This window comes from Manis javanica, chromosome 17 (genome assembly GCF_040802235.1).
Source record: "Manis javanica isolate MJ-LG chromosome 17, MJ_LKY, whole genome shotgun sequence".
Classification (NCBI taxonomy): domain Eukaryota; kingdom Metazoa; phylum Chordata; class Mammalia; order Pholidota; family Manidae; genus Manis; species Manis javanica.
In genome coordinates, this window is record NC_133172.1 from 6,522,348 (window position 1) to 6,529,871 (window position 7,524).

A 7,524-nucleotide genomic window follows, 5' to 3' on the forward strand; every position below is an offset into this window, starting at 1 on the left:
CAACCTAAGTGTCCATCAGAAGATGAATGTATAAAGAAGAGGTGGTACATATACACAATGGAATACTATTCAGCCATAAGAAGAAAACAAATCCTACCATTTGCAACAACATGGATGGAGCTAGAGGATGATATGCCCAGTGAAATAAGCCAGGCAGAGAAAGACAAGTACCAAATGATTTCACTCATCTGTGGAATATAAGAACAAGGGAAAAACTGAAGGGAACAAAACAGCAGCGGACTCACAGAACCCAAGAATGGACTAACAGTTACCAAAGGGAAAGGGACGGGGGAGGATGGGTGGGAAGGGAGGGATAAGAGGAAAAAGGGGCATTACAATCAGTACACATGTAGGGGGGTTGGGGCATGGGGAAGGCAGTAGAGCACAGAGAAGATAAGTAGTGACTGTATAGCATCTTACTACACTGATGGGCAGTGACTGTAATGGGGTATGTGGGGGGGAGTTGATAATGGGGGGAATGTAGTAACCACAATGTTGCTCATGTGAATGTATATTAATTATACCAAAATTTTAAAAAAATTCATTATTAGTAGCACCATTTCCAGTTGTGTGCTGGGCAGTGAGTATGCTGTGATAACCAAAACAGACCAGGTTCCTCACAGAGCTCAGGGTTCACTGGAGAAAACAAATGATGGCATTTTGTGATGTGTTACAAATAGAGCAAATGCACAGTGCAGTGAGATGGATGGTGGCTGTGAGAGAAGTCAGAAAAGTGACCATTAAGCATCTTGCAACTTCACATAGTCTGGAACAGTGTGCCAAGATGAAGGAACAGCAAGGGGACAAACCCTGAGAGTGGAAGGGAAACGGGAAGGCAGTGTGGCTGGAGCAAAGGGAGGGTAGAAGAGGGCTGTGCAAGTGGGGAAGAGTCAAGGGCCCCAAGGAGAGGCTTGTGGCCTTGGGATGAACTTGTAGTCACAATCTGTTTAGGAACCTCCAAAAAAGGTTTTTATTAAAGGAGTGACAAAGCCTCATTTACATTTTAAACAAATGATTCATAGAATCCATAAACTCATGCACACAATCTCCCTACAAATCTACAGAAACAGCTGGGATAGTCACCTCTGAAGTGAGAAGGGGACCGACTACGGGGGAGGGCACCAGGGGAAAGGAGTCTAGGTCTACTCTTTTAGACTATTTGCAGCTCTTACATATGCAAATGTTGTCTATTAAAAACGGCTTTGAAGTATTTCATCTTTTTTTAAGGCTCTCTGGCTGCTGTGTTGAAAATAACATTATAAGGGCTGAGTGGAAGCAGGACTGGAGGAGAAGAGACGGTGGCAGTAATCCAGGCAAGAGGCCCGGATGGGATGGTTCGCAGGCAGGGTGACGACAGTGGAGGTGGTCATTTCCACATTCTCTTTTCAAACTGGAGCCAGGCCTTAGGAGTAAAAGAGAAGGGTGGGGGATGACGCCAAGACGTTCTCCTGGACAGATGTGGCATTGAAGTGCAAGGGAGCTGACTGCAGGGGGAGCGGATTGAGGGGGAGGAGGCGGAACTCCCTGCTTCTGTTTGTGACCTGTTAAGTTTGAGATACTGACTAAGCAATGTATATAGGGGGGTCTGGAGATAAAACATGGGGAGTCTCCAGTGTTCGAAATGATGAGACCGATGAATGAGATCACCAAGAGTGAGCCTGAGCGCATTTCATTCCTAGAGGTCAGAGCCAGGAGGGGGAAGCAGCAGATGAGACTGAGAGGCCAGCGCCAGGGAAAGAGCCCTGGGCCAGTCCTGTGTCCCTGCTTGCCCCACCCACTACACCGCTTCCCCTGGGGTTGCCTGGGGCTGAGCCCTGGGCTCCGAGGCTGACCTGGACGTGGCCACAGGGAGAGTCGGTGCTCTCTAACCCAAACTGCAAGTTAGACATCGTTACCGCCAGAGCCTGACAGTCACCCACGTCAGGACACCCCACCACGGGCAGCAGAAAAACCACAGGGACGCGAGCCTCTTTTTCTCCCTAAGCCCTCATTACTCACCATTCTTGTCGGTTGTGCCATTCTGATCTCATCTGGAAAACAGCCTCCCAACTCTCGCCACCTTGTCTCTCACTCCATTCAGCAAAGCATTCCAGTGCCTTCCCCATGCCCTTGAGAATACAAAGCCTTCCCTCTCCTGTCCCGCGCGGTGCAACCGCTGCCGCTGTCCCCAGACTCATCTCCTCTACATCCTTCCTCCTCTCCACCTAGTTGACGCCCTCCCATCTACAGATCCCATCAGGACACACGCGTGGGTATGAACTCCCAAGACTTGTATAAGCATGGAGAAAGGTGTGAGCAAAATGAAAACATGTCAGAATGTGAATGCAAATGCAGGCTGAAATGCCATTTGTAATACTACTGTTCAGTTCTCCAAAACCATCTTGCTTACCCGGTTTGAAAGACACTGTCTGTTTCATCTGTAAAACCCGCCACCTAGGCTGGCAGGCTCCTGTTATGACTAAGCAATTCTGCTCCCATATGTTAAGCTGTACCCATCCGGAGAAGTAGCTGTTACCAAACCAGGTGTTCTTACTGACTTAATCCTATCAAAACAATGAAATATTCATGCAAGAAACTTGTTCATATGTTAACCAGGTTGCCTGCATTGGAAAGAATAAAGGTGAGTTGCCAAAAAGAAAGAAATGTTTGCCAAATTAGTTGCAAGCAAAGCAACTGTACATGATTAAATGGAAAAGCTCATAAAAACCTAGCACGGCCCAGCCCTCAGTTTAGTTCATGCCTTTAGGTTCTCAAAACACTTTAAAAAGCACGCTGGAAGCCATAAATGATTCACTGGTTTCTGGACGCACTTTGTAAGAGATGATGTCCTATGATAACCAGGAGACCAACATTTAAAGAAAAGCTCTTGGAAGAGATGAGTGTCTGTTTAAACGGTCTTGGTTGAAACAAAATGCTTAAAATGTGAAGATGGTCATTGTGCTACTATGTGCCATATCTCTCTAACTCCCCACTTGCCCAGCAATTAAAAGGGTTGCACTTTCTGATCCCAATATGGTGAATGGGGCCATGTGATTAATTCCGGCCAATGAGATATGAGCAAGAATGCCAATGTGAACTCAGTCTGGAGCTTTTAATTACCAGTGTGAGACCACAGTTCTCTCTGCCTTTGCCCTGAATGGGCTGGCCCTCCGCGTAGCATGAGAGAAAATCCACCTTTGCTATTTCAAGCCACTGCAGTTCGGGGTGGTATTCGTTATTGCAGCATAAATAGCTACTGCCTAACCAATCGGAGTCTACTGAAAGGACACACTGGCGGTACATATAGGTTGGATGTGTATGTGACAGAGACAGGGACACGATGACAAGGACAAATGAAAACACTTTATACCACAAAACAGGAGGAAGGTGATCTCTGTCTTGAAGGTTTTGCTTTCACAATTAAAAAATGTTTCTTTTTAAAAAGAGGTTGCCTGATACACCCTCTTCAGGCTCTAGATACTCTCCCTTAAACTCATAGGGATTTGTAAGTATTTGCACCTCCCACATTGTAGACTGGGAATCTATGCAGGGACCATGCATAGATTAGTCATAACCGTGTCCTAAGGACCCAGCACAGAGCTAAACATAGATCCATCCCCCCGCAACACTCTCCACACCTCTACAGAGGTGGCGTGAGGTGTTCACCACCTGATTCCCCTTCCTGGGCACACCAGGAAGCCACCAGTCTAAGCTTCCTCTGTGGTAGGTTGGGACCATTACCACCAGATGGGGGCATAAGCGTGAACGTCATGACATCATGACTGTCCCCTCTGGCCCAGGCAGCTAAGAGCCAGTGTGCACGCCCCTCGCGCTTGTGCTATTTCTTGTTCCCAGTACTGGAGACCAAGAACCCAAAATGGAGGGGTTGGTTACTGCACAAAAACAGTCCAAGTCAGTGCTGGAGAATCACCAGGCGGACCAGCCTGGCCCACATGGGACTGTCATGGGAGGGGAGGGGCAGGACTCCATGATCCTTTGTTAAACCACTGAGATTTACGGATTTGTTAACAAAACACAGCCTGACCTCACCACATACACAGGGTTCTTTAACCATATCGAAACAATTGACTCACAACGTGCCCTGCAGCCTCCAGTCCTCTGTACACTGTCCCTTCTCCCCCGCGTGCCCGTCCCTCCAGGGGTGCCCACCGAAGGCTGACCCATAATAGTCTAGCATGTACTGTTTAATAGGCATGAAGCTGGGAGTTCTTACTGATTCTCACGAGGGTCCTTCAGGGCCGGCCCACTGGAGCCTCGCCTTACGGGCAGCAGGACATGGGAGAAGCGGGTCTGCGCTGTGAGGCTACCTGGCAACTTCCTGCCAACTCCAGGAGGGTGGGGTTTCACTGCCACAGCCACAGCCCCTATAAGGCACCCAATAAGTATTTTTCAAACAAATGAACTGCAGATTTATGACCTCCGTCAGCGGGGACCCCGCCACTGCCTCCTGGTACTCCACGGTGCCTTGATCGCCCCCTAGAGGTTGGTTCCCCTTCCCGCACTCTACTCCGGGTTCCTAGCATGACCTGGTGGATCCCCAGCCATACACACCCGGCGTGGGGCAGGCTGGTTGTTAGAGCTGGCGCCAGGCTGTATCACTTACTTAAAAAAGCAATATTTGTGGAAAAGCAATCATATTTCCGAATGCTATGCTAAACGCTTCCCTGTTGAACTCTGAATCCTCCACCAGGCCATGGGATTAACAACCTTATCACCCACATTCTACAGATGGGGAAACCAAGGATCCGGCGGCCAGAGCGTGAGGTCACAGGCGAGAAGGGGCCGAGCGGAGTCTCAAGCCCAGGCTCTTGCTTTATCTCAGCAGACGGGAAAAAATGACGGCAGGAGTAAACGCCTCGCCCTTCTGTCCCCTGCCTGAGGCCCACCACAGCCGTCAGCTCAGGCTGGGGCCCCCCTGTCCTCCTCTCAGCGCTGCTCACAGCTGCCCCACCCACCACCTGCCCTCCAGCACACACGTTCCACATGCTCCCGAGCGCCCCGTCCGCCCGCCCCCCGCGTTCTCACGCTGAGATGACCTTGTCCTGCCGGCTTCTTCCCGCGCAGCGCGATCTGTCCGTGCGCTGGGGAGAAACAAGCTGGTACAACTGTCCGCATGCCAGATGTTTTCCAGAGAGGGCAACTTGGCAGTCATATTGCAGTTTAAAATGGACTCCCCAAAGGCTCAGAAACATCCTACTTGGCCAAAAACAGGGGATTTAAAAAGTGGTGGCAACGCACACAGCCATGAAAAAATGCAGAGGGACTTTTTAAACTACAAGATAGGCCGTGGTCGGATGAAGAAGGCAACCTACAGAATAAAGGAGCCTGGGTAAATTCTGGAGACCCGCTGTGCAGTCCTGTACCACGCAGTTAAGCCGAAGAGGGTCGATTCCATGTTGAGTGTTCTTATCACATGAACAAAAACCAGAGGGACCCGGGGAACCTTCTGGAGTTGTCAGGTTTCTCCTACAGTGGGGTGGTGCTCTTACAGGTGCATGTGTATGTTCAAACTGGTCAAATTTGAATACATTAAGTACGTACAGTTTTTTTAGACCAATTACATCTCCATGAAGCTGATTTAAAAATATAAAGTAAGCTGCCACAGGATAGAAAAGCCACAAAGTGCACTTGTTGGTGTCTACCTGCTTGAACAGATCTCTCTGAACGGAGACCTAAGAAACCAGTCATTGATTTTGAGGGTGAGACTGTGCACTGGGTTGATTTCAGAACCTCTTAAGAGGGTGAACCGTAGGAAGGCTCCCAATAGGCAAGAAAAAATCTAATTAAAAAAGTTAAATAAATACAAATAAAATAGGCACACTCCCCAGTGTTGAAGTCTGGCTGCTAGGAATGTACCCCACAGGAATGCCTGCCCAAGTGAGCAAAAAAATATATAAAAATATATATGTGCTCATCTTCTGCAGCATTTCTGAGAATAGTGAAAAACAGCACAGCTAGCCAACTGCCCACATATAGGGTGGCAAGCAGCTTCAAAGATGGTCCCCAGGAGCCCCTCCTCCGGGTACTACAGTCTTACATTATCCCCTCAGCTCCGGCGTGGGCTGAACCTAGTGGCTTGCTGTGATGAAGGAAGTTTGACAGAAGTGATAGGGTATCACTTCCACAACCGGGTTTCAAACAGACCTCAGGATCCACCTCGGGCACCCTGTCTCTCGTGTCTAGAGAAGCTGGCAGCCACACCGTGAGCTGCCCTATGAAGAGGCCTACAATGGCAAGTCACTTAGGGAGCCTTCCAGCCGACAGCAAGCGAGGGGCGGAGGCTCTGTGTCTGATCACCAGGGGGGAGTCGAACTCAGTAAGTCAACATCAGCCTGAAAGGGGGGCCCTCCCCACTTGCGCCCTCAGAAGAGACCACAGCCCCCGCCCACAGCTTGACTGCAATCCTGAGAGACCTTGAGCTGCAGGCCCAGCTAAGCTGTGCCTGGATTCAACTGGGAGACCATGCATGCTTGTTGTTTAAGCTACTGAGTGGTGGGGTTTGTTGCACATCAACAGCTTATGCAGACTGGGTGGTTTGCTGGGCTTGGAATGTGTCCATTTAATGGACTACTGAAGGCAACCACTTAAAAACAGGACAGAGTCACCTGTAATGAATCATGTGGACACACAGCCATTACTTAAGTGAAAAACAAGGAAAAAAAACATAGAAACTAACCCCTCTTAGGTAAAACCTTTAAGAAACTATAAACATGTTATGGCCACATGCATGTAAATCCAAACATGAGACCGATGTCTGCCTTGCGGGGTGGGAGGTTCACTCAGTATGTGTTTGGGGTAAGGGAGACTGAAGGGACCTTACACTTATTCTACACTGCAGTGCTTTTTCATCTTTATGAGACGGTTAGCCTGGGTGTAATTCAACACATTTTAGTTAATTCCTTTTACACCCAAGCATGGTGGGAAAACATATGTGAGTTTTATGACCTTGAGATACATACACCATTTTCAGAAGTGGTGTTTTTCTCATGATTTTCTCTCTAGGGGTAGTAGGTGGGCATTCTCTGTCACCCAAGACAGGTTCACAACTATTAATAGGTCGGTATCTCAGCATTTCTGCCTTAAAAAAATTTTTTTTCAATCATGTTCTGCCTCTTTTGCCCGATCTGCTCCTTTGGGGGAGTTCTCATGGATTCCCCAGTCTTGCTTCCAGTTCTAATTACACGATCTAAAAACAAACCGGTCAAAAATGAAATGTTTCCAAGCAGTCACTCACCCAGTGACAACCTTCAAGGACACCCTGATCACGACAAGCGGGCGTGCGTTGTTACAGGTATTGACCACCACGCTTGCCTCCCAAGGGTGTTTTTTTAGCTCGTGGTGACAAAAATAGTGGCTGACAGCTCCTCCAAGTGGAGGCCTGGGCTGGGCCTGGCAGGGGCTCGATCTGTCCTACGGGGAAACCGAGGCTCGGACAGGCACAGGGACCTGCCCAAAGCTAATCACTGCAGGGGCCGCTGGCCTAAGGTTTTCATCAGTTTCCCTACTCTTCGGGTACCTCTAACA